Source organism: Lissotriton helveticus, chromosome 4_1 (genome assembly GCF_964261635.1).
Source record: "Lissotriton helveticus chromosome 4_1, aLisHel1.1, whole genome shotgun sequence".
Classification (NCBI taxonomy): domain Eukaryota; kingdom Metazoa; phylum Chordata; class Amphibia; order Caudata; family Salamandridae; genus Lissotriton; species Lissotriton helveticus.
The window spans coordinates 550,827,891-550,850,332 of NC_136063.1; positions in this window are offsets into that span (position 1 = coordinate 550,827,891).

Sequence of the window (22,442 nt, forward strand, 5' to 3'; positions counted from 1 at the left end):
TCAATGATTATCTGCGGATTAGATTTTACAAGAATCGCCACTCCTCTTATCGTGAGTTGATGATCCGTGCAAATTACTTTCTGCAGCCATCTTCTAGACTTAACAATCTCCAATGTTTCTTCACTCGTTAGATGCGTCTCTTGGAGAAATACGATTTGGCAGGGGCATCCCTTATATATTGCAAAAATGTTTCCCTCCTTTGCCTCACCCTAAGGCCATTAACGTTCCAAGATAAAAAAATCCATCCGGGCCTCCCTACTGATACTCATTTTTATTCTTAGCTTGCTCCCAACCCTTACAACCAGCGTTCCTAAACATTAAAAGAGAACAAATATTTTTTTGTATTTTTTCCCCATGCTCCCCCTTCCGTGCCTTCAAACGTGCCCTTCCCTCCCTCTCCCTTGGAAAACCCTCCTTACTCTCCCTCATACCCTAAGCCTAGCCAATGTCTTAAGGAGACTTCCCGAGGTTTGAGAGCTACTGCTACAATAACAAAAAACCTAGTGAAAAAGTGGTCTCTTAATCAGAATTATGTACAGAAATTTGGAGCAAAAATATGACAGAGTAGGACAGAAGGGAAGTATAGTACATAACAAACTATATATATGGGGATATAGAGATAATGACTGTGTAGGAGAAAACAAAGAAGAAATCAAAAGGGAAAAACCATCCTCAGCTTCTTACTTCACAGTAGTTTCAGATAAAGATCTGAGTAATTCTTCAGCTTCATCTACTCTGAAAGGTTCAATCAGGTTACCAACTCCTATTGCTTATTGGCTGTAATTTAGGAGACACCCGATCTAATATTAAAGTGTATTCCGTCTACCGATAGGTTTTTTAGATTTAGAGCTCTTGATGATATCTCTTCCTTCATTTTATATGTTAGAAAATTTATCCAGGATTCTCCTGGGTTTTGGTTTCTTTGGTTTTAACCGGTAGGGGTCCCTGTGAACCCTCTGCATATCTTTAACCAGGTCGTCTTCAGAGCATTCCATATGCACTCCTAATTTAATCAAGAGCGTCACAAAGGTCTTGATATCCTCCCCCTTTGATCCTTCCGGGATTTATAGAATGCGGAGATTGTTTGTCCTCTGATTATTCTCCATTGATTCCAACTTCTCCATCAGTATAGCCTCATTCCCTTTTAAGTCCATGATCGCCTTCGAATTGGCCTCAGTTTGTTTTGTTAAATCTCTAACTGAGATTTCTAGCTGCGATGTCCTAACTGCGATGTCATTCAGTTTTTTTCTCCAGACTCTGATCTATTTTTGATTAGTTTCGGAGATTTCAAATCTATTCCTAACCTCCATGGTTAGCAGATGAATAAGGACAGAAACTGACTGGGCTTGTGGCTGTTCTTGGTGCTTCTGCTTCGTCTAGGTAAGGCAAGCGAATAGCGATGAGCTCTCCCTCCCTACACCATCCTGACCCTCCGGTTGAGCTTTGTCATTCGTTATTTCTGTATGGAGAACATATGCATCCATGTTGACAGAAGGGGAAAGCAATCTTCCCTCTTCCTGCCCTACTGTTTGTTTTTCTTAGGGTGCCGACAGGGGCAGATTTTCGGCCTCAGAAGATTCTGCAAACACCTGATATTTTTTAGGGCTCAAAATGCCTCGATTCCCTGAAGCTAAGGTAGGGTTTTTTAGCTCCAGAGTCTTAGGTACCACTTTAAAAAAGGTTCTTAATGAGGGGGTAGTTTTCAGATTAGGCGCCTGCAACTCCCTCTTTTTCCCCTTTTACCTTCTCCTTTTTGGGGTCACCCACTCACTTTCCTCAACTTTTAGAGCTAGATTAGGCTCCTTCCTACAGATGTTCTTGTTGGTTCAACGCTGAGTGCTCTTCCCAATATTCCTAGCCTCTAAACTTCTTAAGTTATAACCACCAGCCAGAGCAGCTTTTTCCTTCAACTCTCCTAGCTCAGCTCCTCTCACGTCACCACTAGATTGTAAGCTCAGATCGGTGCTTTTCTGATTTACTGGGGGGAGAGCCACTCCTTTGTCAATAGTACAATCACACGATTTCCCTTCCCAAACACCGCTTTCCCTACTGCTGCACTCACAGGAGTGGGAATAGTAATGTTTACCCCTCCGCTATCCAATTTCCCTACTGTTACACTCACTGGAGTGGGAATAGTCATTTTTACCCCTACGCTATCCAGCGCTTTCCATACTGTTGCACTCACTGGAGTGGGAATAGTAATTTTTACCCCTCCGCTATCCAGCGCTTTCTCTACTATTGCACTCACTGGAGTGGGTATAGTAATTTTTACCCCTCTGCCATCCAGCACTTTCCCTTCTGTTGCACTCACTGGAGAGGGAATAGTAATTTTTACCCCTCCGCTATTAAATGCTTTCCCTACTGTTGCACTCACTGGAGTGGGAATAGTAATGTTTACCCCCTCGCTATCCAACGTTTTCACTGCTATTGTGTTTATTTTGTTATTAAATATATGTTTTATTCTTTTTTTAATTGTTTCATGTATTATTTAAATATAGAATATTTTATTTAAGTTTACATTATTTATATATGTGTATAATTTAATTTTATATAATTTAAAAAGTTTATAAATTAAATAAAGAATGTTTAATAAAATGTATTTTAGTAAATATATGAATATGTACACATATTTTTGTGTTTATATTTATTAAATTAAGTTCATTAGTTATAATTAGTTAAAATAAATATTACATTTAATTTATTTTGTTAATAATAATATTATTCAATTTATTTTATTTAAGTTCTGTAATTTTTTTAAGTAGATTTTTTTTACTTCTAGATTCTTTACATCGATATTTTTGTGTCAATATTATTGTACTTACCTGTTTATGTATAGGAAGTCGATATTTTTGTTAACGATATTTTCACATCAATATTTTTTTCATCGATATTTTAACATGGAACCTAAGACATTATCTTCCCAGCTTTTCAAGAACATGCAGAGCTGAATAAAAACAATATGTTACCGCAATTTTGGCATTTTGAGATAGCAAATGTTCCTATGTTTTATACTCTCTTCCTACTTCCAATTTGTGGTGGAAACACAGTGTGAAAACCATGGGTGATTCAGGAGAGCCATATATTTCTGAAAAGTAAACAAAAATACAAATTTAGCAAGGGGGCATATGTGTAGATCCCTCAAGTTTTTCTCAAAGAAACAAACTATTGAAATAAAGAAATAGTTCAAAACTAGTAGGAAAAAACAGCCTTTTGTGGCAGCATTTTCATCTGTAACTTTTTGTCACAGTGGCTGATTTACAAAAGCAATTTATCATTACGTCTTCCAGATAGATAGGGGTTGTAGGTCTTCCACGGGGTGCTCTCGAGACTAGGGGCGCTCCCGGGGCACGTGACACTCCCAGGGCATGGGGTAGCTTCTGGCATGGGTCTCTGTGATACCCTGCCACCAAGCCTCTGCTTGAGCTTGGGGAGGCTTGGGAGGGAGGGTACCGGATGTAGGTTGTTTCTGCAGTGTGTCCTCCCCGGGACTTGGGAGTTGAGGCCAAGCATTGTAGCCCAAGGCAATCTGGGGCCCTGTCTTGACAACAATTGCAGCAGCTGGGGTCGACCAAGGTCCCGGGGGGATCACGGTGGAAGAGGGAAGTGAATCAAGATCTCCCTGGGTCCACTGTGCTCGTGAGGCAGCACCAATGTGCTGTCCAGTGGTGGGTCCAATACCCTCCTCCCCCCCCGCCCGGGTGATGCCACTGATCTCCTCCCTTGCTCTAGCCCATGCCATGAATGTGGAGGCCCTGCACACTGCTTCATTGACCCTGGGACATGTCATTTGCGCTGGCCATGGAACCGCTAGTTTGCAGGATCCGAGCCGAAGCAGTTGAATGGGGCATCCCCTTTTCTAACACATTCCATGCCATCTCTTTGTATGCTGATGACATTATATTGTACGTCCGTAACCTAAAGGATAACACTTTGACTACAGCACAGACCTTTCGACACTTTAACCCTTTGTATGCTGATGACGGAACTGCTCCGTTATCAGTTGCGGTGGCGCTGTGCTGATGACGGAGCGGTTCCGTCATGGCCTGGCCGCCGCGCCTGCGTGGCTCGGATTCCGTGACTGCGCTGGGTGTTCTATTGAGCGGGCGGGGCCATGACGGAACCCCTCCGTCATGAGCACAGCCCAACCGCGGCTGATAACGGAGCGGTTCCGTCACCAGCATGCGGCCGCCGCACGGCCGCCCCGCCCCCTTAGCACTGCGGCGGAATAGCCGCCGTAGTGAAGGGGTTAAATCCATTGCGGGTTTGGCCATTAACTATGACAAATCCTTCACGTTTCCCTTTAACGACAATACGGATGCATTAGACATCCCTTTCGGTACCAATCACATAGCGTTGGCTCGCACCACTTTTCGATATCTGGGGATACAAGTATATGGGGCCCAGCAAGATATTATAGATGGGAACCTTCAAAAGGCGATTAATTCATTGGGGACACAAGTAACATTCTGACGCCCTTGCCTCTTTCAGTTGTTGCCTCTCCAAGATGGTAATGCTACCGCAGCTGCTTTATTTCATCATGAATTTGCCAGTACGGTTTGCAACTGCTACCTTCCGACCCCTGAATACATTATTGACCAGTTTAAACTGGGGTACAAGACGCCATCAGTTAAGCTTAAAGAAATTACAGCTCCCAACTAACACAGGTGGACTAGGCGCACTGACTTCTATGCTTACTGCTTTTCCACATACCTCCAATGGTTGTCATGCTGGCTGGCCGAAATATAGGTGAAATTGCATATAATCCACAAATGCTTGCACAGGGCAGGCTACACCGCTTAAAGTGCCAGAACGCTGTGCCCCCCCCCCCCCCCACATCTCATAAACTGCTCAGGATTGCATTAGACTACTGGAGAAGGGCGCTGCGATATACGGCAGATGTTCCAACATACGCGCTCAAAATCCCATTATTAGGCATCCCCACCAATACTGGAACATTGACTGCTCAACGGTTGGAACCTTGGGCGCAAACCGGGGTGGACACAGTGGGCGGCCTTTTTGGGGATGGGACGTTGTTGACACATACTGATTTTGTTAACGAACGGGGAGTAGCAGATATGCTATTTCTACTACATGCTAGCCTAATGGCTAATGTTAAAAAACAGTGGACCCCTCTAGGAACAGAACTACCAACAAATGAACTTGTTCATCTCATGTATCTCATGGGAACAGATGATCACCTGACGCACTGGTTTTGTCGAGGGTAATGAATGCATCAACCATCCCTGTTACTTGCAGTGTGCAGTAAATGGGACCGTGACCTCAATAGACCTCTACTGGATAATGGGTGGGTCGTCATATTGGAACATCCAAAACGTGTGTCCCGTAATACTCGTTTTAAGTTTATCCAATAGATGCTAGCCCAGCAAGCATATTTAACACCACTAATGCACTATGTCCTAGATCCTCCGACAAAGATGCTGACTTGTTACACATGCTTTGGACCTGTAGCAAACTACGGGGATACTGGGAGGAGATTGCGCATTTGTTGACAGAGATTTTGGGTGACATAGGGCTCCATACACTATAAGTTTGTGTCCTTGGGCTATATAAGCAACGGAAGGAACGTGATTTTCATGCCAAATTTATGCATTTGGCCATATTGTTGGTCAAAAAGGGTCTAACTAGGAGGTGGAAATCACCAACAGCAACTACTTACCTAGCCTGGAAGGACGAAGTGGTTAAATGGGGACTAGCAGAGAGTGTAGCCATACGCACTGAAGAAAGGAAGGGACTACGGAAAATACTCATAGCCATGAGCTGGGACACTATACTGGAATCTTTTATTTTAATGCAACTGACGTTGTTAATCCTACAAGTGTATAGGCCTTCTTGTATTTGGATTGAACATGTTTGGATGGCATGCATAGTGGAATTTTCTGTATACTTTGTATGGTGTTTTTCAATAGGACATGTTGTATGGCAGAAACTCTAATGGGACATGTTCCATTGTACTCTGTTTCTGAGATGTCTTGCCTTTCGTCTTTACATCTCTTTTTACTTTGCTAATCATGGAATCGCCAGGGGCTGGGTGGGGGGATTGTTTTACAGTTTATTTTGTTGCATTACAAACCTTACATTGCAATCCTGGCGCTACTATAGCAGGACTGTCACCACTGGTATGTGAGTGAGCGTACGGTTGATCGTTTTTCTGGGTGACACAGACTGCACAGTCACCTGCGTGAACATTTTAATGAAAACTGTTACATTGTATTGCTAATATGACTACTTATCTTTTCCTGCAGATTAATTGTACTGCTGGCTGCTATGTGGGAAATGAAAAAAAAAAGACATGCGGGATTCATGGTAGCGGAACTGGAACCACATATCTAGTATTCCTAAGAATGCATTGCCCCACATTCTAATAGATTTTGCCTTTCTTGAACAGTTCATTGCTCTCCTTGCCATGGAGTGTTTTGCAGCAAAAAAGATTGTATTGTACGCGCGAAGCCCGGGCCAAGGGCGGGCCCGCTTGCGCCCGTTCGTGACCAGTAGTGACCGGACCGGGCCACCTCCCTTACTTTGATCCTAATCCACCTGTACGTATCATTGGACTCTATGGCTGTCCGGGAAACACGGAGTAAGTCCTCGCTTGCTGGAGGATCTATAACTGGAGGTATGGACAAATTCCTCATCAGGGCGAATACTATCATTGACACTGAAATTAATTCTCTTGAGAAACGTTTGTCCAAGGAACTGTTGTCTATTAAAAGATCCTCCTTGGGGACATTAGCTAATTCAAAAACACCGGAAAGACCAATTGATACCCTCGCCACTTTAGTGGCAGACCAACCCCCCCCTTCCTGAAGCGGATAATCAGGCTTTAGTGAACCTTGACATCATGGTGAACGAAATTCTGCCTGAAATTGACCTAGTTCTAGATACTAATAATGTTTCCTTTGTTTCTGTACCTGAAGATACTCTTAATAATTCTATGTTTAGGGGGTGAAGGAAGGGGCTACTACCAAACGGAAAAGACCTTATAACAAGAAAACTGGTAGAAATTCGAAAACAGCAAAGACCCAACACGTTCCCACCCCTCCCCCTACGATTTTTCCAACAGTTTCCTCTATTAGAGAGGTATCCATTGAAAGCTTGGCCACCCTATTTAAATCGATTCTATTTCCTCTTGAGGCTAAAATGGAAAGGATAGAACTTAGATTGTCTAATATCGAGAAAACCACTGCTTCTATCCTAGCCAATGTTAACAAACCTAGTAGCTCCAATACCTTACAAATCACTCCCACCATCCCTGCTATTCTACAAGCTAATGTAGCCCAACACCCTACCTGTCTTCCTATAGGTCCCCCAGTAGTACATCAAGATTCCATCCAGTGTAATAATGTCCCCCCACAACCACTCCCTGGACCCCAACCCTGTAATTCCTGCCCACCTGGACCAACAACTGATGGTACAGACGGGTCTCCAATTAAAATACCTAGAGCCCGTAGACCCCGCCTGCCTGATCTCCCCCCGGAAGCAAATCGCTATATGGTGGTTTTGGCTGGAGCCCCTGCCCTGGAAACAGGAGAAACTGAAACCTATAGCTCCCTGAAAGGTAGAGTCGTTAAGTGGCTTAACTGGAATAGACCCCTCCCGGCCCATCTTCATAATGAGATTATTATGGTAAGGAGGGTACCCTGGTTGGGTAAGACGGCCAAGTCCATTAACGGGGATTGTATTACGGTCAGCTTCAGAGACCCCAGAACGGTATCCCATATTTGTGCCGGATTTAACAGGTCTTTTGACTCGACCATTCAGACCCTTCCAGTGTCTTTCTTCTTCCCACCTAACTATGTAACCAATGGTAGAGGAGGGCAGGATTGGTCAAGTGTTGAACGAAGGGGAAGACCAAGAGGCCACGATATAAGACCGGCCATATCGTCCCAGTATACCCCCCAGTACAATCCCTTTTTCGATTGTAATCGATATAGTTGTCTAGATGGCCTAGAGGGGGTGAATTGACTACTGTCAACATGTGATTTAAGGTCTTCCCAATCTGCGTTGGGTAATGGTTTGGTGGACAAGGAAGTTGTGGTCAATGAAATGTGTCCAGCTGAATGTTTGTTGCCTCCTTCAAGACCTAAAATGTTGCCAATAGTTCCACCTCTGCAAACTGTGATAGCGGATTTCCATCAGCCGCCTTATGCCCTGGGTACGTCAGAGATGTTGTTAACTATTCCGGTTTCCCCAATTAACCTTGTGTTGACTGACCCAGTATTGGTAACTAGCCCCCCAGGTTGTAAAATCGCAAGTTGGAATATCGCCGGTTGGTGCCAGAGGATGTCAGCCCTGGGTTGGAAGGAGTCTATCTCCGGGTTTGACATCCTCTGTTTCCAGGAGACCTGGTCCACGACTGATATTCATCATGATGGTTTTGTCTCTTATAATTGCCCTGCGCAAGAATCCTCCATGGGTAGGGCAAAAGGTGGATTGTTGATTTTATTGTCTGTGCACTTCTCAGTACGTGTGAGATCCCACTCCACAGTAGGCTCACACTCTCAAATACTTAGGCTGGAACATAAAGGGGGCCGGAACACCTTGTTGATTAATCATTATAACAACTCATTTGACCCCGCGAGTACCCTTGTTGTAGATGAACTAGAGTCAGCTATAAATAAAATCTGCAATGATACCCACAAGCCATATGACATTATCTGGGGGGGGACTTCAATATCAGAACTTGTCCCTACTCATATACTAATGTATGTGGGTACGATGGGGACAATGGGGAGAACCGGGCTCATTTCACCCATACTCTTTATGGCGACTCCCTTAATACCCTCCTGTTAAAACTTGATCTGGTTATCCATCAACCTGCTCTGGATAATGAGGGTAATATTGTTCCGACTTTTACAGGGAGAAATTCTGCATCTGTTATTGACTACTTGTTGATATCAACACAGATGGTCCCCCTTTGTACGGTCCCCATTATTGTGGATTTTGGAATTAGTGACCACAATTCCATTACTTTGTCAATTCCCACCTGGGGTCCTATGACCCGTCGTGACGGTAGGATTGTTGATGAGATTATACCATGTAGGCAAAATGGCATTCGGGTTAAATGGTGTGGAAATAATTCCGATAAATTACTAAGGAAAATTGTGGGAGCAGGTCACGAAGTTTTACTTCGTTGTCTTGAAGTTGATGCCGCCCCAAGTTGCATTATAGCCAACTTCGAAGAACTTGGTAACATAATTAAAAAGTCTCTCACCATCACCAAGGGTATAACCAAGCGGGCAACGTTAGGCTGGTTTGATAAAGCCTGTACTTCTGCGCTACAAGATCTTAAGAGGGCTCTATCTAATCTCCCGAGAGATAGGGATGTTGTAATACTTTTGAGGGCTACTTATAAACACGAGCTGAAGCGTAGGAAACAGGAACTAAGAGAACAAGCCTGGGAGGACCTGACCAAGGCGGCAGCACTACGGGATTGTAAGCTATTCTGGAGCACTGTCAATAGCCCTTTCCTCCAGAAGGAGGAGTTCCCAGTTTTAACCGCCCAAGTTAGCGAGGATAGCTGGGTCCAATATTTTACCGGGATTTTTGACCCAACTTGTAAGGCCCAGGATAGCTCTAGTCTTAACTTCACTATATCCAATCAATCATTGGGGATTACCCTTCAAGAAGTCGACATGGCAATAAAGGAGGGAAAGCCCCAGGACCGGATGGGGTGCCGGTCGATCTATACAAAACAAATCTGGCCTTGTGGAGCCCCCTATTGACCCAAGTGTTTAATGCCGCAGTTAACGTTACCACCTCCCCTACCTGGAGCGAATCCATAATCCTGCCAATTTATAAGAAGGGAGATAGAGGAGAGGCTAAGAACTACCGCCCTATCTCCCTCCTGGATTCCTCGTTAAAGATCATGAGCAGGGTTTTATTTCTACGCTTGGAGGAGTGGGCTGAATCCAATAATATCCTTGCAGTTTCACAATATGGTTTTAGGAAGGGCCTCGGCACTATTGAGCAGTGTATCAACCTTGACCTTATATTAGGAAAATACACCAAAGCAAAACAGGGCTCTTTGTTCCTTTGTTTTGCGGACCTCTCTAGTGCTTTCGATCTGGTTGACCACACCTTGCTGTGGACAACCTTACTCGAAATGGGTGCCCCGGCAGCGATAATCCATTTTTTGGCAAGACTTTATAATAATCTATCAGCCCAGATTCGCTATGGTCAAGAGGGAGAGTGCACGAGGAAGATCAGGGTAAAATCTGGCATTAGACAGGGTTGTGTCCTGGCCCCGTTACTTTTTTCTTTGTTTATAAATTCGATGGAGTTTGAACTGAAAAACGTGCAAGCTGATGCCCCGCAAGTCAAGGGACAACCAATCCCGGCGCTGCTTTATGCAGACGATACCGTCTTACTCTCGAGAACCCCCATAGGCCTCCAGAAACTTATGAATAGTTTTTATGATTTTATACAGGGGAAGAAATTAAAAATTAATAATTCTAAAACCTACATCATGGCATGTGGAAAAAAGGTGAATAATCTTAAATCATTTTATTTTAAGGAAAACCGTATTGAGGTTGTGAACAATTTTTGTTATTTGGGCATTACTTTTAATAATGGCGGATCCTGGGCCACAGAACAACATAATGTTAAAGCTAGGATGGGCAAGGCTTCCCTAAGTGTATTTCGTTTTGCTGCCAAAATAGGAAGCCGCCGCATACCAGATATGTTGAATGTTTATCGACATAGGTGTGCATCTATTGCCCTCTCCGGCTCAGGGGTTTGGGGACACAGGCCTCAAAGGGATTTGCAAATATTGGAAAACTTATTTCTTAAGAGACTCCTCTGCCTCCCATCTTCGGCATCCATTGAACTGACCCATAAAGAACTAGGGTTGGATTATATAACTGATTTAACCGGATTGAGGCCCTTAATGGCCTGGAGGTCTATCTGGACAAATGATGAAACTGGCTTCACCCGGGGAATAATTCAAGACTGCTTATGCCTGGACAATGTCCACCGGATTCCGTGGCTAAGATATGTAATTTCATCTTTTAAGGAACTTTTTGATCTGGATGTTCATGATGACCCCAGGTGTGCTACTGTTTTACCGAAGCTTGAGGTTAAAGGTGTTTTTTGAGGCATAAAAATAACAGACGTAAAGAGCAATCTAGTGATTATTCTACCCATGCTTTATATTTTTCAAACAAGGAAGAAGGGACTGGGATTCCTATGTACCTAAAAGTCATCACTAGACAGCCACACCAATATGTATTAACGAGGCTGAGATTAGGTATTGTGCATAATTTGGTGGCATTTCCGAGGATGAAAATATACTCTGCCACCCCTTGTCCGTGTGACGGAATTACTAAACAAAGCACGTTGCACTTCATGTTAATATGCCCTTTGTATAAATCTTTGCGTATTTTTTACCTCAAACCATTGTTTAAGAAATATTCTGTGTCCACAACTGCTAATGCTATGAGATTTTTATATACACTTGCCACCCCGGATATCTTTTTTTTATCGCAACCTTTATTCTGAAATCAGTATGGGCCAGAAAAAGTATGGTTTTTTAGTGTTGGTCCACATCCTTGCTACTAGTCCATGTTCTTACTTATTCGAGTACTATTATGTATTGTATTCCTCGATTTTGTACTAATTCATAAGTGCCTGCTTTTTATTCTGTATACTTTTATGATGTTTTTATGAACAATCGAATAAAGTTTATAACTTGAACTTGATTGTATTGTTATTTTGCTATGCTTTTGTTTTTGGGAACTAAAAGGTTTTGTTTCTTTGAAATGGTTTCTGGACAAGATGAACAGGAAATGGAAAATCCAGAGAACATTTAGAGTAGGGAACAGAGATACAGCAAAAACTGCTTAATTTAATTATTCTAGAATTGGGAGCAAGCTATATCTTTACCCAAAAAGCATGCTTTCTGTGACTTGCTGTTAATCTGTTTAGTGGTTTTTGAGAAATTAAGGTTCAAATGCTATGTCTGTATAGCAGCACAGTAGTACCGTGAGACTGTCAGAACAAAAAGATTAGCTGTGATTGGCTGCCTCAAACGAAGATAGACGTTTGGTAGCCAATGTAGGACTCAGGGACAGAGTCATAGTATCAAATAAGATATGGGGAGAAGGGTAGGGATAACTTGACCTCCCTCGCTGTGCCTTGCAGGGTCCCAGGGGACACCCTGGGGCCTAAAATTGATTTTTGTTTTGTTTTTAACTGAACTATGACAAAATTAGAACAAAAAGTCAGCTCTCGCTCTCTTTTTCTTTTTAATGCCACCGGGGTGGACCAGATCCCGGGGTTTGGTCACCTTTTAATTAGAAAGGGGGCATGTGGCCCACCTCCCGGAGCAATTGAATAGCCTGGGGTGCCATTCCCCAGGGATGCAGAAAATTAAATTATTTTTAAAGGGGATGGGGGAGTGCGCCCCCTGCTTGGGCCATAACATGCCCACAGGGACCTCATCTCAAGGGCCTATATCTTAGCACTGTCCCATAGACCCTGTGACCCAGTGACCCAGAACACAGTTCTTCTTTGCCCACGAGAAAGCGGGCAGGGAACAGAAATGTTACTCCCTGCCTGTGCACTCCCAGTCAAGAAAAAAAGGTTTGCTACCACCTGGCAGGAGCAGAAACAAAAGCTACTCCCCCAATGCAGGAGCAAACCAATACAGCCAGTTCCTTCTGGCATCCAGGAAGGGACCTGGGCACCCAAACAAAATAAACGCAAAAGTAATGAATATTAAATGAGTGAAGTGGCCACTGATTTCAAATTCACTGCTCCCGCTGGGGTGCAACCCATAATGCATTTTAAGGGCTTTTCATATGTATTATTTTACCCCTGTAATGCTCCTAGTATTTTTAGGTCTCACCTAGGCAGCGCATGCACTCTCTCTTTGAGACATGCTGTTCTTAAAATATGAGCTTTAAATACTGCCCATCTTTTTAATTGGCTCCTTTTACTGTCCTTTGTAAATGCCATCTTTTGATTGGTGAATAGGCATAGTAGTCCCTCATGCTGGAGTTTTGTATCCTCCCATGAGGACTGCCCCTGTTACATGAGCTCTTACTATTCAGGTTATTTCTGAAACTTCGAAAGCACTCTTTTTTGTTCGCTGCCTCTGCTCCTGTGTTCTGTTTACTTCCTGCAAGGGCTTTATGAAACACTCGCAGCTGCCACTTCATTTGCCGTGCTATTTGCTTCAGTAAATATTTAGCTTCTGCCACCACTTGATCACCCCGGCTGACACCTCACACCACCCACAACAATGCTTTTTAAAATTTTACTTTTTTGCAGTGTTATATAACGTGAACTCGGCCCAAAGTGCTTTAGTTACAGAACCAGCATTACAGACAGACACATTCGATTTTCAGGCACTGGGAGATTAAATGATTGGCCCACAATCACAGGATGCTTGAGCCGATGCAGTGACTCGAACCTGGTTCCCTAACTAGAAGATTGGCTACTCTGGCCATTACGCCACATTTGACCTATGCTCAGTGTTCGGTTTATTTCCTGCACGGGCTTCATGAAACACTCGTGGCTGGTGCTTCATTTGCGTGCTGTTTGTTCTGGTGTTTAGTAGGCTTCTAATGCCACTTAATCTCCTTGTGCCAACCCCCCACCCACAAACCATCACCCACACTGCTTTTTTGCTTCTTTGCACTTTTGCCGCCACTTAATCTCCCTGTGCCGCCCCCACCCAGTCACCCCCACTCCTCCTACAACACTGCTTTTTTGATTTTGATTTCTTTGCAGTGTTATATAGCTCGAGCTCGACCGGAAGGGATAGGGGCGCTTTACATGTCCACCAGTTACTTTGAAGGGCACGTTTCAGTAAATGCAGGTTTTTGATCATCCTGAGGGTTAGGAGAAGAACTGCGGCAGACTCAAGCGGCAGTCTCAGCATGCACTTGTGCACTACAGCCGGTGTATGCAGCCTTTGTTGGCACCCCTCCCACAATACTACTTATTTTTGGTTTTATGCTTCTTTTCTGCCACTTAAGCTCCCTGTGCGATCTTCACACTCCCACAACACTGCTTTTTTATGTTTTATGTTTTTTGCTGTGCTATATGGCATGAACCTGACCTGAAGGTATCAAAGCACTTTACATGACCACCAGTTACATTACAGTCGAACACATTACATTTTTAGGCATGGGTAGATTAAATTATTCCCTTACAATCACATGATGCTTGTTTATTTTCTATTTTGGTTTGCTTGTCTCGCTCCCAGCATTGACTGAACTTAGTTTCTTTTTACTCCGTGGAAAGCACCTTGTTGACCGACTCACAAGCTTTAAAATACCATTTAATGTTGTTCAATGGACAGAAGTGATTTTTGAACCTATCCCCTGACATTTTACACTTGACTGGTGGTTTTGTATTGTCTCTGTTATTTTGTTAGAGGATCCCCACCCACCCTGCTTTGTTTTCAGTGCACTATTTGTTGGGACTCTTAAAATGCGGACAGCCTCTATTTTGCAGCAAGCATGAGGAATGAATTCCACATCTCTGTCACTAAACTGTAATGTGTATGTTTCCTTATTCTGTACCACATTTTGTGTTGTGAAGATGTGGTAAAAGGGGTCTGGCTTAATCCACTGCAAGGATTCTCTGGAGGGGCTGGAATACTTACCTCTTGGAGAAATTCAAGCACGCATGGGACGTGGATGAAGATACCACCCGATTTGCTGAATTCCATGATGGTACCTGCAACACATTCAAAGGCCTTGAGACATGTGCACCGTAGGTGGTGATCTTCTGCCACCTGTGCCAGAGTAGCCCTTTGTGCTGCACTTGAACAATTTCTGATCAGTTTATTTGCAATACACTTTCTTTCTTGCACCTTTCCTCATCTCTTTCATCGCATTGCCAGAGGCGGGTATACCTTTATGAGGGTCAGTAGAAAAAAGTAGGGTAGATGAGATTGAACTCTGATCCATCCTAAGTTTTGCGCTCGCAGCTGTGTGTTCAAAACCCTTTGGAATATTAACTCATTGAATCTTTAGGCTATTTGAAGCAATTGTTAATGAATGGTCCATTCCTATAGTTTATTATCTGTCAGCATGAAGAGTCTTTCTAGGACTTCACATTAATCCTCCATGGTCAAGAAGTCATATACGACTATCAAAAGATTGGGCTCAACATTCAGAGCTAAGTATCCTTACACCATATGGTGTGTATAGGTTGCCCCTCATCAAATCCTATCTGAAAACAGCACACAATCTCTACCATTGTGAGTTAAGAGGGGATCAACAGAAAACATGCTGAGGGATGGCTTTTCAAGGATTGCTTCCGTCATTGTGTCAATAGCCTCTGTATAGTGCTTGATGGAAATATGCAATGATGACCCAATAGTAGCCTTTCAGATCTTATTTGTGATGCCTACAGTGGAGGCTGCTTTGTATATAGTGGAACTGACATTAATGTCTTGGGCACCAGTCTCCTTAGCAGAATGGTAACGTAATGCTGTGCCTCCCACAGCTGATCTAAATTGACTTTTGGATAGCAGCAATAGTGGCCAATAGCAACAAAACCCTTTCTGGATTTTCTCAGAGGGCTTTTGCTACTGCAAGTGGAAGATCCTACTGCCATGATATTTGCATGGCACAATTCCACAACTAACAATTCCAATACAACCCACATAATACCACTACACATCACATACATCCACTCCAATCCATAACACATATGTAAGTGACATTTACATTTACAACGCCAATAGCTCTAACACACTTTCATTTGTTTTAACAACCAAACATAGATCCCTGGAGCTTAGCTCCTACCTGTTTGTTCTTGGCCCTGGGCCTATTTGATAAAAACGTGGGGGGGGGGGTCTGCCCCGGGTACCCCAACCCCAGGGGCATTATACTACACAGTGTCCCATGGAGACCATCCTCGGACACTGTGTTTCCCTACCTCAGAGAGTGCGGGCATACCCTGCTCACACTCTCTCAAGCGGCGAACTCCACTTTGCTCCTGCCAGGCAGGAGCAGTAGAAAAACGCTGCTCCCACCCGGGCAGAAGCAAAGAAAAAGTGCAGTCTCCTGCCAGCCCCTTGTATGGTGCTGGTTCCCTGGAGCTCCCCACATGGCCTCCAATGTAGTGCTTTGCGGGTTCCATGGGTGGGCACTGGGGCACCCACTAGAGGCACATGGTAAGGCGTCCATAAGGCCATTAAGGCTTGGAGAGGGGAGCTGTGCACCCCTCTCCTTAATAAAATAAAAGGCCCAGGGGAATGGGATCACCGGGACCTGCAAAAGCTGGGGAAAGGGGCTGCACGCCCCTATCCCCTTATATATGGGTGTCCCAGATGGGTACTGGGACATCCACAGTAAATTTAAGAACAACAGTGAATAATAAATGAGTGTCAGGATCTGCTCATTTACTTTTCACTGCTACTTTGAAGAAGCGCTCATAATACTCTGCAAGGGCTTTATTTTGTATATTTCTTCGAGCTTCGGTAGTTACCATAGAATAGGGAGGGGCATCACAAAGCCTTTTTTTGTGATGTTGTGGGCTGTAAGGATTCCAGCAGCCCCTCAGCATCATTTAAAAAAAACATAAAGTCTCCTGTGTCAATCCATGTTTTCTTTTAAAGCACTCCTAGCTAGAGCTCTGTGGTCTTCAACTGGAGTGCAAGGTGTAAGGTCCTCATGTGGTGACATCATCCTCATGATAATCTGATGCACCTCCTCACACCATAATGTAACCTTTGATACACTCACTCTAAAATACAGACTACCATTTTCGAAACCATAGACACACCAATCCCAGTTACTACATACCCACTCACTGATTTCTAGGTCTACACACATATCCACTCATTCACCCATACAGTCACTCATACATGCAGTCACTCATCAAGACAGCACTATCATATGCACTCATACACCTATACAGACACTTACACACCGCCACTCACCCATAGAGTTAGTCACACATGTAGTCAGTCATGAAAAACAATCAATCATACTCCATTTACTCACCTATACAGTTATACATACACCACCTCACATATTCATACTGATACTAACACATACACACTCTCTTGTAGAATCACTGATACAAGCACACACTTATCCATACACCACTCTCACAATCACTCACTCTCATGCATAGTCATTTATATACTCCAATACTCACATATACTGCCTTTCACATATGTAGTTAATCACACATGTACCACTGAGACATCCATTCGCTCACCAACACACCCATAGACACACTCACCCACCCATACAGCCCTTCACAGATACACTCTTGAACCCATACATCCAGTGAATCACCCACTCACACTTCTATGCACAGAGTCACACACCCCCACTCACCCACACAGATACTCACGCACCCATAGAGATGCTCAGACAACCAACCAATAACCCATATAGACACTCATGTAGCTGTCCACTAACCGATTCAGCCGCTTACACACCAACTGACGGACTGATAGAGACATTCACACAGTTTAGTCACTAACCAATGCATTCAGTAAGACTTGTTTAATCACTCACTTATACAGTCAGTCATGCACCTACTAAATCATCCATTCAGACACGTATACACCCACTCATTCTTCAATACACCTTGGCTCACATATATATATATATATAAAACATATTTAAACTTTACAGAATCACATAGTCACTGGATGATGTCATCAGTGATGTCATCAGTGATGTCATTTGAGATGTAATCAGTGATGTCATCAGTGATGTCACTGACCAAGTCATGAATGAAGTAATATGTGACGTCATAAGCAGTGCATTGTGGGGGTACAAGTAATAGTTAGCACAACTAACTATAACAGCTGAATTTCTCAGGTTTTGTACGAGTGAAATGTCCAACTAACTACAACATCCCTGAAACCTATTTTTTTCAGTGAATTGCAAAGGTTTTTGTATTGCTAATTTCTAACTATAACGTCCCTGAAACCTATGTTTTTTTCTGTGAATTTCAAATGTTTTTTAAATGCTAGTTTCTAACTATAACGTCCCTGAAATCTATGGAGTTTTTCAGTGAATTTTATTCCTACAGATGTAGGACATGTGCAGATAAAGGTAGAAAAGCGAAGAAGCAAGAGAAATGCAGAAAGAGGCAACAGAAGTCCAGAAAGACAAGGAAAGTTGCAGAAAGAAGCAAGATATATGCAGAAAGAACCAACAGTGGTGCAGAAAGAGGCCTGGTTCCAAAGTCATCCTGTGCCACCAACATTTTTCTGACTGGTACTGGTGGTAACTGACTCTGACTAACCAGGCCCGGAGACAGTGCTATGCTGAAAGACACTTAGAATACAGTGAAAACACCTACATACACTAGGGTACACTATGGGTTGGGGTACCCCTATGATTGGCATGACCTCCGCTGTAAGGTCCTAGTATATAATCGGGCAGGGGGATTAAATCTACCTCTAACTCAGAGGTGCAGAAAGAGGATAGAGAAGTGCATAAACAGGCAGGCAAGGTACAGAAACAGGGAACAGGGGTGAAGAAAGAGGCAAGTGAGATACAGAAAGAGGCAGGAGGGTGCAAAAAGAAGGAATAGAAGTGTAGAAAGAGGCAAGAGAATTGCTGTAAGAAGCAACAGATGTGTAAAAAGAAGCAAGAGAAGTGCATAAAGAGGCAAGCGAGGTGCAGAAAGAAGCAAGAGCAGGGCAGAAAGAGCCAACAGAGGTGCTCAAAGAGGCAACAGAGGTGCGGGAGGTACGAGGGGTGCAGAAAGATGGAAGAGGAGTGTAGAAAGAAGCAACAGAGGTGCTGAAAGAGGCACAAGGTGTGCAGAAAGAAGGAAGAGAAGTAAAGAAAGAAGCAACAGAGGTGCTGAAAGAGGCACGAAGGGTGTAGAAAGAGGCAATAGAAGTGCTGAAAGAAGCAACAGAGGTAGAAAGAGGCAGGAGTGATGCAGAGCGAGGAAAGAGAGGTATAGAAAGAGGCATGAGAGTTGTACAAATAGGGAAGGGGGTACAGAAAGAGTCAGGAGGGATGCAGAAAGGAGCAACAGAGGTACAGAAACAAGCAAGAGGAGTGCAGAAAGAGGGAAGAGGATTGCTGAAAGAAGCAACAGAGGTTTTGAAAGAAGCAAGAGAAGTGCAGAAAGAGGCCAGTAAGGTGCAGAATGAAGCAAGAGCAAGGCAGAAAGAAACAACAGAGGTGCTGTAAGAGGCAACAGAGGTGCAGAAGGAGTCATGAATGGTGCAGAAAGAAGGAAGAGGAGTGCAAAAAGAAGCAAAAGAGGTGCTGAAAGAGGCACGAGGGGTACAGAAAGAAACAATACAGGTGAAGAAAGCGGGAACAGAGGTACAGAAAGAGGCAAGAGTGGTACAGAAAGAGGGAAGAGAGGTGTAGAAAAAGGCAAGGGAGTTCACAAAGAAGGAAGAGGAGTGCAGAAACAGGCAAAAGGAGTGCAGAAAGAAGCAAGTGAGGTGCAGAAAGAGGCAAGAGAGTTACATAAAGAGGCAAGTGAAGTGCAAAAGGAGGCAAGAGAACTGCATAAAGAGGCAATATAGGTGCAGAAAGAGGCAAGTGAGGTGTATAAAGAAGAAGATAAGTGCAGAAAGAAGCAACAGAAGTGCAGAAAGAAGGAAGAGGGGTAGAGGGAGAGGCAAGAGGGGTACAGAAAGAAGCAAGACGGGTACAGAAAAAAACAAAAGAAGTGCAGAAAGAAGGAATATAAGTGCAGAAAGAGGCAAAAAGGCTGCAGAAAGACGTAAGAGGGGTACTGAAAGAAGCAAATAAGGTGCAGAAAGAGGCAACAGACGTGTAGAAAGAGGGAAGAGAGGTGCAGAAAGCACAAGAGATATGCAGAATGAGGTCAAGAGAAGTGTAGAAAAAGAAAGAAACATGCAGAAAGAAGCAGCAGAAACTGGCAAGAGAAGCGCAGAGGGAAGCAAGAGTGGCTTGCACACCATTAGTACCAATTTAACACCCACATTTAGCACTCAGTAACAGGTGACTATTCTAGGTTTGCAAAGGGCCTTCCACCATGCTGTAACAGTTTTTGCTGCATTTTTGGTAACGTTTGAGCCGTTTGAGCTAGAAACAAGGCTTTTTTTGGTCAAATCTGCAGATTAGGGTGCAGATGAAGAATGATGTGGCTAATGCAGAAAATGTATAATTGTGCGGAAGTCGATGCAGCCAAACAGTCACATAATTCCAGTAGCCCTGCTCATACCTCTGACTAGGTCCACAAGTGCTCCTCAATGATTCCATCTTTTTTTGTCAAACTGAGTTCACAGTTGAGCTTCTATGGAAACCAGGAAGACTAAACCTGAGTTTACCACTCCAAAACACAGACTACCATACCACATATTTACTCTCCATAACACATAATCCCACTCAACATAATTCCTATACACTAAATACCACATACTTTCTATCCACGAAATTTAACTGCGCAACATACCACATAATTCCACTACACACAATGCACATCCACTCCACTCCCAAAAACATTAGTAAAAAACGTTTACATTTACAACGCCGATAGCTCTAATTCTCGTAAATGCGAAACCTATTACATTGCAAACACTTCTTTAACTAGTAGTCGTATTTGCAGAGTGGTGGAGAAAGGGTGGTGGGCCTCCAAACAGCGCTAAGGAATTTGGCGGTGTAGGGCTTACAGGAGGTACCAGGAGGTCTTCTTGACCCCCAAAGTCCCTCAGGAGTAAATAGGACTTCATCCCCCATCCTGTAGTCTGCCAGTAGGCGCGTTTGCAGAGTGGTGTAGAAAGGGGGGCATGGCCTCCGAAGACGTCCTAGCAATCCCACTGTGTGGGACTTACTGGCGGTAACAAGAGGGGTAGTTGGCCCCCAAGGACATCCATGGGGGCCAACTACCCCTCCTATTACCTCCAGTAAGTCCCATACAGCAGGATTGCTAAGGTCTCAGAGCAGGCCATGCCCCCTTCACCCACGACTCTGCAAACGCTCTCCTTGGCACGTTCTTGGATTGGGATTGACGTCTCCTTCGCTGCTGTCGGTCCTTTAGGGGCCAACTAGCCTACCAGTGGGACTGCTGAGAGGTGGACAAAGGCCACTACCCCTTTCTCCCCCACTCTGCAAACACGCCTCCTGGCACAATCTAAGTTGGGGTATTAAGTCCCCTTCATTCCTGAGGGTCCCTAGGGGCAAACTAGCCCACCAGGTACCTCCAGTAAGCGCCATACAGCTGGATTGCTGAGAGTGGTCCGAGGCCAAGCCCCCTTTTTACACCACTCTGCAAACGCAGATCCCGGTGCACTGCTGCTCAAGGGATGAAGTCCACTTCCACATTGGATAATGATTGGGCTCCAGGAGAAGGGGTCACGGGAGTCACGCATCTCCCTTCCTTATTAAAAATAGACACATTTTAATACCGGGCATGGGGCACCCAGTGCAGAAATCTGCTTAGGGAAGGGGGCCATATGTTTATGGCCTGTCCCCAGAGGATGGAGTCCCCAAGGCAAAAATCAGCCCGGGCAGAGGTGGCTGCACTACTCCCCTCTCCCATTTGTTTAAAGCAGGGCCCTGGGATGGCGAACCCCCGCCATGCACAGTCGAAGGCCAGGCATGGTGCAGGGTTGGGTGGTTATATGAAGTTGGCGAAAGGGCCTGACCGCAGCTTAGACATTGCGGCTAACCCCTGGTGCACACACCCAAAGGCTGTGATTGGCAGAGGTTGCATTAACGTAAAGTAATTCAAATTACTTACTGTTAGACCTGGCTTCTTTTGGCGTGTTTACACTGTCTTTTTGCTTTCTGACCTCCTGGTTTTAACTCCGTCTTAGCTGGTTTAGTGTCTCTGCGCACTTTATCACTGCTGTTCAGTGTTAAAGTGCAAGTGCTCCTACTGTAAATTATGTGATAGATTGGTGTTTCCATGATTGCTGGCATGTTTGATTTATTGTAAGTCCCTAGTAAGGTGCCCTGAGAGTGCCAGGGCCTGCAAATCGAATGCTACCAGTGGGCCTGCAGCACTGGTTGTGCGGCCCACAGAAGTAGCCCCGTAAAGGTATCTCCTACCTGCCACTGCAGTGTCTGAGCACAGGTTTTTACTGCCATGTTAACTTGGCAAGTGTACCCGCTTGCCAAGCCCTAACCTTCATTTTTAATACGTGCAAGTTACCCTTAAGGTAGGTCCAATGTACCCCTATGGGCAGGATGCAGTGTGGTGAAAGGTAGGACATGCACTGGTGTGTGTGACATGTCCTTATAGTGAAATACAGTGTATTTTGCTTTTCACTATTGAAAAGCTATCTGCCCTATAGGATAGAATGGGAGATACTTTTTAGCATCTTACAAGTATAAATTCCCATTGGGACAACATAGAGAAATGGAATTTAGTATGCCTGAACTCAGAACGTAAAGATACATCTTTTAGTAAAGATGATTTTTATATTGTGTGGTTGTAAATGTCACTTTTAGGAGGTAAGTAGGCATTTTCTTGCTTAACCATCCCGTGTGCCTCCT